Raw genomic sequence first — 11523 nt, 5'->3', positions numbered from 1 at the left:
ACACACACACACACACACACACACGCACACTTCTGTGCCTATCTCCCTTTTCATTTTTCACAGTTCAATGAAAAGAGCAATCATCAGCGTCGGCAAGCCTGAAGACGCGAGCGTCACTGTGGGCCAACACCTGGCCGCGTTTAGTGGAGCAGGAGCCGCGCTGCAGCCAGATGTAAGCTGCAGGTCTGGGGCACACGGAGGGAGCCCCATCAATGACCCCTGGGTCCGGGCGGTGAGAGGAACCAGTGAAACCCTAAGAACACTTCCATCACAACCAGTTAATATTATTATCCTTCACGAACGTGGAGTCCAACCCTCAATGTTTAAGACTTCAACCATCCACCAGCTATCCATTTAGTATGTGTCCCTATTTACCTATTGAGTCAGTGAGATTAGCATTACAAAGAGAGGGGTTTGAAATGTTGTCAAAACATAGCATCACTGATATTGTTTCAAACATGCCAAGTATAAGAAGTACACTGCACAACACATAATGTAAGACGTAGAGAGAGAGAGAGAGATGTTTTGATGTTAACCTGTCCGTTGTACTGTATTTACTGAAATGCTGTACCACTATACTGCTGTTGGCAACATCTCCAAATTGTACTTCATGCCAATAAAGCAATCTGAATTTGATAGAGAAAAAGAGAGAGAGACAGAAGAGAGAGAAGAAAGAGAGAGAGCCGGTATGGCATTTGACCCCTGTGTGACCTGCATGCCAACCCCTCACATGTGGTTCACATCTGTCCTCCACTGCAATGCCCCTTCATGCTCTGGCTTCTGGCTCTGAGCCACTTGTTGCAGCAGCAGGCACAGAACATGGAGCCCCAGTCAGCCTCCATACGCCTGCTAGCCAAATTAACAGCAAAATAAACCCAAACAGACTTCAATTGATAAATCTTTAATGATACGAGGGATTTTACAGAAAGGCACACTTGACAGTGTTAATTTAAAGCAAATACCGAAGCTTGATTAAAAATTCCCCAGGCCGTGGAAAAGATAAATGTTTGAATAATTTATCAGATTTAATTGACACGACCGTGATGCTGTAAACAGAAATGTTTTGATGTTCGTAATGCATTTTGACACAAAAGGAATTTTTGGGATGGATCCAAAAAAAGAGCACAATGGAAATGTGGGCCAGGCAAGAAGGGTTCACAAGAGGAGGAGAACAAGGGGGGGGGGCTCCCCCTTCCTGATTTAGTAAGCTGTCTGCGAAAGCACTAAATGAACTTTCAGTACTCTCTATTTACATATTATTCCAGATCTTTGCAGGCTGCAAGTGAGACCGCCATCGGGTGTCTTATAATAACTCATTTGAGAAAAATAATGTCAGGAAAAGGACCAGGCAGGATGGGGCTGTGCGAACGCCCAGCAAACACAGTGGTACACAAACCTCGGAGCCAGCCCCAGGCAAAGCACTTTATTTTGACCCTGGGAGGATGACACTAAACAAGGATGTAAATACACTGAGAGAGAGGGAAAGGAGGAGAGGGAGCCAATAATTTTCACGCTGGGCACATCTGGTGTTTGTCACAGCGGTGCGTTGGGGCTATATTGTGGATCTTGACACACACACCAGCCTGTATGCGCTCAACCTGGCTCCACTGTCATGGCCTCTCCCAGGTATATGCTGAGAGAGAGAGAGAGAGAGAGAGAGAGAGAGAGAGAGAGAGAGAGAGAGAGAGAGAGAGAATTTGGAAAATGTAGGAAGACATATGACCTGCAGGTGTGTATATAGGTGACCACTTGTACGATAAGACACCTATTTGCATGTGTGTAGTCACTCCGTCCTGGCAGGTCTGGACCGGTAAACATCACTGTTATCTGTAAACAAACAGACTTACTAGTGACTATAATTGAATACATCAAATTTTGATGGGGATCCTCTCCCGAGCAACAGAACGGCCTATACCATGATACAATGTACACCTGAATACATGCATACAAAACCAGGGGCTATGTTGACTGAATTCTTCAAGATGTTATTTTGGTTTGACACGAGTCTAGGCTCAGTGGAGTGGAAAGACGAGACAGACAGACACAGAGAGAGAGAGAGAGTATCGTATATAGTACAGGGCCTTTGTCTGTGGAGGCAGAGAGAGACAGAGGCACAAGCATGTCACTAAGGAGGAAAGCAAGAGGAAGGCACACAACACAATTAGTCCGGTCAGAGATTTGAATAGCAGACCGTTTGGCACAAGACACACACACACACACACACGGACAGGTTTAAGTCCCATTGATATTTTAGTTCATACAGTTGAAGGGAGTCTGCAGTCAGAGAAAAAGCCTCTGTTGTGTGTGTGTGTGTGTGTGTGTGTGTGTGTGTGTGTGTGTGTGTGTGTGTGTGTGTGTGTGTGTGTGTGTGTGTGTGTGTGTGTGTGTGTACCCAACCAGCAGTGAACGATCGTTCATTTCCAAGGTATAACACCAATTTCGGCATGGGGGGGGGGGGGCCTTGAAGCAGAGCTGACATTATAACACACACCAGAAGTTTACTTGCCGGGACAATGTATCACTTTAATATCAAAGGAAACGTCTCCTTTTAAAACGAAGCGGTGATGGAAGTCAGCTCGCTTGTGCTTTATTCACTTCCTTCAATAAACATGCAGTCGGGGTATACGGTAATCAGGAAACACGGTCCAATAGGTCTACAATGTATCAAAGCCTGCGCTTGGAGGCAACAGCAAAACCCTAACAAGCCAGTTTATTACCGGTAGCTGTTACTGACATTAGTCAAAACCAAAAGAAAGATAAAATAGAATAAGGAATGAACGCGACGCTGGAATAGCCCTCGGCAGCCTGTTCTCCTCGCGCTTTTGATAACCACACACCTCCTTCTTTGATATGATAACAAATATAAATTGTTTAAAAACATCAAATGCGAGGAGAGCTGTAGCTAGACCCGGACTGCTGGTGGTGTTCATCTAGAAGAGGGTGACATACAGACATACACAGCCACGGTCGGATCCAAAGACAGCAGGAGACTCATTCATATCGAGAGACCTCGGTTCAGCTCGGCTCCGCCAGGCCCATTCTGCTGTAAATAAATTGTGGCAATACAGGCTCCCATAACCTCTATACCTGAATCACTCAGCCAAGGGTTACCCTCCTGCTCCCCTCCTCAGGGGGATCCATGTGGTCGGACTCCCTCTGGTCGTGCTCTGCTGTCTGGGAGGCTTGTACAGGATGCTCCGGGGTTCATGGAAGGTGAAGAGGGAAGATTGAATCCCTGCCTCCTCTCGTCCCTGGATTTGTTTGTTTCGATCCCGGTCTAAACTGAGGCAGTAGCCACTAAAAGGTGGGTGGGGAGGGAGGGGAGAGAGAAGGAGGGAGGGAGGGATGAGTACATGCCCCAGAAGGTATGCTGGTGTGTTGAGGGTAAAGAAGATGCTGCAAAAAAGAAAATCTCATCCAATTTTTTTTTGCCCCATGGGCAGTAAAATGCAAATAACAGATCAAAGGGGTTTGGAATAGAAAACTGGAGAGATTGGAGTGAATATCATCACAGCTCCTCACCATGACACTTCAGTGAGTTCTGTATAATGGGTATGGGAGAGATACCTCAAACTCATAACTAACCTGTGCTGGACAGGTGCTCCTTCTCCCTCTCCCTCTCCCTCTCCCTCTCTCTCTCTCGCTTCACAAAGTGATACAATGTTCCACTGTTACTTGTTGGCATGACGATGATATTTGATATTGACGGCCTGATTCAATTGTACAGTTCTCTACACTGTCTTCCCAACTGACTGTCGATAAAACATCGGAGTTCCTATCCGGTCATGAACAGGAACCTCAGGTTCTAACCAATCAATGCCATTTTTAAACACATAAAGATGTGCTTCTCTTTTTAAAGTCACTGCTGTTTCCAGATTTCTTTGAAATTTCACCTGTAATTAATTGCAATATGAGTGAAATGGTAATTAAGTGGGTTAAAAAGCAGCGTTTCTGTGTTGGAATGGTTGGGGCATATACTGGTCATTAAAATAGTCAAATCAAATCAAATGTTATTTTTCACATGTGCAGATTTCAACAGACCTTACAGTGAAATGCTTACTTACAAGCCCTTAATCAACAGTGTAGTTTTAAGAAAATACAAAAAAAGTAAGAGATAAGAAAGACAATTAATTAAAGAGCAGCAGCAAATAACAATAACGTGGCTTTATATAGGGGGTACCGGTACAGAGTCAATGTGCAGGGGCACCGGTGTCCAGGTAACTGAGGTAATATGTACATGTAGGTAGAGTTATTAGAATGACTATGCATAGATAATAACAGAGAGTAGCAGGGGGGGGCGTACGCACTACCCTCTGTAGTGCCTTGCGGTGGGAGGCTGAGCAGTTGCCAAACCAGGCAGTGATGCAATCCGTCAGGATGCTCTCGATGGTGGAGCTGTATAACCTTTTGAGGATCTGAAGACCCATGCCAAATATTTTTAGTCTCCTGAGGGGGAATAGGTTTTGTTGTGGATACCAAGGAACTTGAAGCTCTCAACCTGCTCCACTACAGCCCCATCGATGAGAATGGGGGCATGACCTCCTCCCTATAGGCTGTCTCAACGTTGTCAGTGATCAGGCCTACCAATGATGTGTCATCGGCAAACTTAGTGATGGCGTTGGAGTCGTACCTGGCCGTCCAGTCATGAGTGAACAGGGAGTATAGGAGGGACTGAGCACGCACCCCTGAGGGGCCCCCTTTGTTGAGGATCAGCGTGGCGGATGTTTTGTTCTACCTTTACCACAAGTCCAGGATCCAGTTGCAGAGAGAGGTGTTTAGTCCCAGGGTCCTTAGCTTAGTGATGAGCTTTGAGGGCACTATGGTGTTGAACGCTGAGCTGTAGACAATGAATGTCATTCTTACGTAGGTGTTCCTTTTGTCCAGGTGGGAAAGGGCAGTGTGGAGTGCAGTAGAGATAGCATCATCTGTGGATCTGTATGCAAATTGGAGTGGGTCTAGGGTTTCTGGGATAATGGTGTTGATGTGAGCTACAGATGTGAGTGAGTACTACGCGTCGGTAGTCATTTAGGCAGGTGACCTTAGTGTCCTTGGGCACAGGGACTATGGTGGTCTGCTTGAAACATGTTGGTATTACAGACTCAGACAGGGAGGTTGAAAATGTCAGTGAAGACACTTGCCATTTGGTCAGCTCACGCTCGGAGTACTCGTCCTGGTAATCCGTCTGGCCTGTTTAAAGGCCTTACTCACATCGGCTGCGGAGAGCGTAATCACACAGTTGTCCGGAACAACTGATGCTCTCATGCATGTTTCAGTGTTACTTGCCTCAAAGCGAGCATAGAAGTAATTTAGCTTGTCTAGTAGGCTCGTGTCACTGGGCAGCTCTCGGCTGTGCTTCCCTTCGTGGTCTGTAATAGTTTGCAAGCCTTGCTACATCCAACAAGCATCGGAGCCGGTGTAGTACGATTCGATCTTAGTCCTGTATTGATGCTTTGCCCGTTTGATAGTTTGTCTGAGGGCATAGTGGGATTTCTTAAAAGCTTCCGTGTTAGAGTCCCGCCCTTTGAAAGCGGCAGCTCTACCCTTTAGCACAGTGCGAATGTTGCCTGTAATCCATGGCTTCTGGTTGGGGTATGTAAGTACAGTCACTGTGGGGACGATGTCATCGATGCACTTATTGATGAAGCCAGTGACTGATATGGTGTACTCCTCAGTGCCATCGGAAGAATCCCAGATCAAATTCCAGTCTGTGCTAGTAAAACAGTCCTGTAGTTTAGCATCTGCTTCATCTGACCACTTTTTTATAGACCGAGTCACTTGTGCTTCCTGCTTTAATTTTTGTTTGTAAGTAGGAATCAGGACAGAATTATGGTCAGATTTGCCAAATGGAGGGAGAGCTTTGTACGCGTCTCTGTGTGTGGAGTAAAGGAGGTCTAGTGTTTTTTCCCTCTGGTTGCACATTTAACATGCTAAGTGAAATGAGGTAAAACTGATTTAAGTTTCCCTGCATTAAAGTCCCCGGCCACTAGGAGCGCTCCCTCTGGATGAACATTTTCCTGTTTTCTTATGGCGGAATACAGCTCATTGAGTGCCGTTATAGTGCCAGCATCGATCTGTGGTGGTAGACAGCTACGAAAAACACAGATGAGAACTCTCTAGGTAGACAGTGTGGTCTACAGCTTATCATGAGATACTCTAACTCAGGCGAGCAAAATCTTGAGACTTCCTTAGATATCGTGCACCAGCTGTTGTTTACAAATATGCATAGGCCGCCACCCTGTGTCTTACCAGAGGCTGCTGTTTTTTCCTGCCGATACAGTGCATAACCCGCCAGCTGTATGTTATTCATGTCGTCGTTCAGCCACGACTCGGTGAAACACAAGATGCTACAGTTTTTATTGTCCCGTTGGTAGGATGTACATGCTTTCAGTTCGTCCTATTTATTTTCCAGCGATTGAATGTTAGCTAGCAGTACGGAGGGCAAAGGCAGATTAGCCACTCGTCACCTGATCCTCACAAGGCACCCTGATCTCTTTACGCGAAATATCCCTTTTATTCTCCAGCGAATGACTGGGGATTGGGGCCTGTTCGGGTGTTCGGAGTATTACCTCACCTGATCCTCACAAGGCAACCTGATCTCTTTCCGCAAAGTCTCCCTTTCATTCTCCAGCGAATGACGTGGATGAGAGTGTGTTTGGAGTATATCCTTCCCGTCCGACTCATTAAAGAAAAATGATTTGTCCAATTCGAGGTGAGTAATCACTGTTCTGATGTCTGGAAGCTCTTTTCAGTCTTAATAGTTGGTAGCAGTAACATTATCTACAAACTAGTTACAAACAACGCGAAAATAAAATAAATAATACTTCTGATTGGCCAGCTCGTCCTCCTCAGGAGGATGAAAACATCCTCTATGAGAAAATAGCAAACATTTTTTATGCGGTCTGTTTGAGATACAAGTTTGAGGTGGGATTTTTTTAAGAGTTTTGTTCTCTAATTTATGCTTTGGCCACAAATATAAGATGAGTCAACAACGTTATTTGGATATGAGTTAACAGAATATGAACTTTAAAAAGTGAGCTTTTGACTGGACAGTTACTTTAACATCCAGTGTGTTCAATGTATATGCTTATAGTCCATGAAACATGCCTAGCAGTACCATTTCTCAAGTTTGGACCTCGAGGTCAGAGATACTGCAGATTTTCCTAGCCTCTAATCAGGAGCTGATTCAGACCTGGGACACCAGGTGAGTGGAATATCTGGCCAATCAGTGACGCGATTAATCAATCTATTATAATGACCAGGGAGAAAATAAATCCAGCAATACTTCAGAATTAAGATCCTGCTAACCATCCTTGGCGTGTGTGTAGAGGTGAGATGAGAAGGTGAGAAGCCTCCTAGGTCTAAGTAGCAGACGAAGAACAGCTGAGAATGTGGCTCTGATTGGCTCACCGTTGCCATGACCACTGGTAATGACCCGTGCCATCTGACCTGGAGGAGAAGCCAATCATATGGCTTTGTAACAGTGACATCATGACATACGTAACTGTGAAGGGTAGATCAGTGAAGGGTAGATCCGTAATAATACTGTCAATGTTTTGTATGTAAATACTTTGTTGTTTAAGAATTAGGAGTAACAAAATCATGAGAATTACACAAGACAATTATTGGTGAGGCTTTATGATAAGATTGAATTTAGAATTGGTTAGATCTGAAAAATGGTAATGTGATTTATTTCAAAATAAGAATAATTTCCAATCTGAGGATATCTGCCAAACGCATACAAAGCATTTCTATTGATGTGGATGACAAATAAAAATGAGGAGTTAATCTCTCCAAAATGCCTCTTTCTCTAATCTTTATAGTCACAATAACCTCCCATTTCAAATCCTCCTCTGATTCACCCTGTGTGCCATCCAGATCAGCAGTGTTCTTCACTAATAGAAAAGGCTTTGGCCCATCTGGATAACAGAGAGCAGGATGCATTGACTGACATAAGAGCCTAAACACAGCTAGCTGTATTTTATGGTTGGTCAGCAGAACCTGTGTGGGGGGGTTGACACTGTCTTCAGCCCACCTCAAAGCCACTGTTTCTTCCTTCCCAGGACAAAAGTTTTTGCCATTTAATGTAAATCCTTAATCCTCCCTCCTGTCCTTCCCACACCCCTCCTCTTCTCTTCCCTGTCCTTGCCCGATCCCTTCCCCTTTCCTCTATGCATGCACCTTTCTCATTCTCTTATTGCCAATCATTTGGATTCCAGTGCCCAATGTCACCTGCTTTGTAATCAGATGACTTCATGTGAGGAATTAGTATGTATATTTAATGTTTTCTCTCTCAAATTTTTTTTTTGGGGTGGGGGGGATAAATGTTACGGAGAGAAAGATAGAAGGGTTTGGCTTGCATGCCTTGCGGATATGCCAGCATTGTGCTAATAAATGACAGCTGATTTTTGCATCTGCATTCTTTAATTTATATTTAAAAAAAAGAAATAGCAAGCAGGCTGATTTCTGATATGAATAATACAAGTGGATCCACTTTGATTGGGGTTTCAGTGGAGAGCTGTGCATATTCAGCATTACAATGAAATCTTCTGATGTGAAATGGGAATGACACGCTAATGAAGCGAGCCAGCGAGCCTGAACCGAGACTGTCCAACATCGTTATGGGATATCTTAGATGAAGAGTAATTATACGAGGAACACTGAAATGTCATTAAAAAATCTCCAGTAAGTGATTTAACCCACTTTTTCTCACTAATGCTAGATTTGTCTTTTTTTACTCCTCTCCTCAGGTTTTTTCATCTCCCTCTTCATCCATTATCTGGGGGGGGGGGGCAAGACCGAACAGAAAGTTCCTCCTCAGAAGTTCCAGCAGAAAAATGCCAGACTCTTAAATATGCTGGGTTTTAAATACGGAGATACAATCAAGTGTCCTAATTTAATTTGGTGCATCAGAACTCAATGGCGGTGGTATGTAATTGAAATCGTTCTTTAATAAATTCATATGAATTGGCAATTAGGTCTTGATCTTATTCCCACCGAATGGATTGAAATTGATAGTGGAGGTCCTTGAGCCATATCACTCCAGCCACTTTCCCATTATCAAGCTCAAATGTTGATATATTATAAGTAATAATGTTCAGTAAAATACTTATGTGGAAGGGATTGGATGTTGTTGATAAGCGGATTTAGTTGATCTGATTCTCATTCATTCATGTTTGATGTGTTCTCATTTTACAGTCTGAGATTTACCCACTGTCTCAATGTGTTGTTGTTGTCTGAATAACCAGCTGTAAAACAATTACTGAACCATGTTACCATATAATATTCTGGCATTATGGAGCCTCACTATTTGTGCTTTGAGTGTGTGTGTGTGTGTGTGTGTGTCTGTGTGTGTGTGTGTGTGTGTGTGTGTGTGTGTGTGTGTGTGTGTGTGTGTGTGTGTGTGTGTGTGTGTGTGTGTGTGTGTGTGTGTGTGTGTGTGTGTGTGTGTGTGTGTGTGTGTGTGTGTGTGTGTGTGTGTGTGTGTGTGTGTGTGTGTGCGTGCGCGCGCGCGCGCGCTGGATATGCCACAGGCAAGAATTCATGAATATCAGCAGTTTCTCACCACTTTGTTTGGTTAATCCCTTGTTTCAGTGGGAGAAATATTCATTTTTTCCAGCATGCATTACTTCATTCACAGCCCATTATATCCACAGGAAGTAAAATGTACCTTTAGCCCAGGACCCACTGATGTCATGCTTTGTGAATGTCTATGTTAAGGGCCACATCATTTTTGGCCCCATAGAGGCACCGCCGTATAACATTACAAGCAAATAGGATGCATGTAAAATCGAAAACCGTTAATTTCAGTGTCTTATTTTGTTTAAACAGCGAAACAAATAGGGATAAAAACAGTTATTTTTAAAGGGTACCTCATCTAAACTAAACTGATACAATTATTTATTATTATCACATAACACTGCGTCATGGCAAGACATTGTATCAGTAGTATAGACTTCATGAATAAAAGCTTTGTCAGCCTAATATAACTGAAACAGTGCAGAGCTCTGTCTGGCTCTGTGCTGCTGATAGGACAAACATGTGAGTGGCGTGACCGCGTCCGTTACGGAACATGGAGTCATGGCATAAAACTGGCACCGCTAGAAAAAAACGAGTGCCGAACCCAAACGTGCCTCGAAGCTATGCAATTATTTTTGCACTGAGTCCAATATCAACTCGAGAGAAATGCAAATTATTTAAGACGCGCTTTCCAGGGCCCGCAATTATAATAATGATGATCTCAATTAGCGTCGCCATTGCCTCTGACTATTTAGCAGGCAATTTTGCAGCCTGGGGGCCAGGGTATTCTGGAGACCTGACACACACTGTCAGACCAGGAGGAGGAGAGGAGGAGAGGGAGACGAGTCCTCAGACGGACGCTCAATCAATAAGAGATATTTACAACGGCGTCCCAGGAGGAGACGGCCTAAATTGACCTAATTGGTCAGTGTTGGAAATGAAATTAGATATAGCTGGATGGAGTTCATTTGCTAGGCCTAATTCTAAATCTCAAATGGTACACTGTATCACTTAAAAGTCAGTATCCTACAAGCCCTAAAATGATCAAGTCACTTTTTAATTCAATAACAATATGAACTGTGCAAATCTATTATTTAAAAGAATATCAATATTAGCAAATAAAAGCACTGAGAATGAAACAATCTCCATGTAGGCTACATCAGCTTTTGTGTGCATTTCTGAGTCCAAAAATGTACGGTAGGTCTATAATAGGTACGCTTCCAGTGTGTGACTATAAAGGTGCTGCTCCTTCTAAAGGTGTTTAGAAATGAACTCTGACCTATTTCACAGAGAATTCTCTCCTTTTCCTCTGGATATAAGAAGGGACTTCTCTTCCCAGCGTTCACGTGGAAAAGGTTTGCACCACCTCCCCTTTCTTTTATTCACTGTAAACAACTCCACTTTATGAAAAGCAGCCAGTGTGACTCACGGATACCTCTCTAACCACAACACATTATTATTTCATGGCCTTTGAAAGAGGGGTCTGTGACGTTGCCTTACACTTTAATGCGGGAGCTCTCTCTGATGCTGCGTGGTACACAGGCCCCGTCCTTGTTGCAACTCCTCACTTGACTTCACAGACACTTCCGTGTGCATAAATAGCACGAGAGACGAGTGTGCCTCGCGAGGTAATGCTCTGGAACGCCGTCGAGGGAGACAACAGCAGGCATGGCTGCGGCTCAGGCTGTCATTGGGGAGACTGTGCGCGTGCGTGTTTGTGTGTGTGTGTGTGTGTGTGTTGTAACTCCCATTGACTTCTCATGGGACATCACATAGAGAAAATAACATTTGGGTTGGCATTGTCATTAAATGACCAGCGGACATGATTCAAAGCATCCCAGATAGAATGTCCCTGGCCACTCTTTGGAACGTGAATGAGCCCTTAGAATACAGAGGAGCTAATGGGGACCTATCGGTCATGGTGGATTCAGTGTGAATCTCAATGAGCGTGTCAGTAAGAGCTCTCCATGACCGACAAGGTGTAACCTAGCTGAGATGAGTTGAGCT

Source organism: Oncorhynchus clarkii, chromosome 33, assembly GCF_045791955.1.
Source record: "Oncorhynchus clarkii lewisi isolate Uvic-CL-2024 chromosome 33, UVic_Ocla_1.0, whole genome shotgun sequence".
Lineage (NCBI taxonomy): Eukaryota > Metazoa > Chordata > Actinopteri > Salmoniformes > Salmonidae > Oncorhynchus > Oncorhynchus clarkii.
This window is presented reverse-complemented; position numbering follows the sequence as displayed.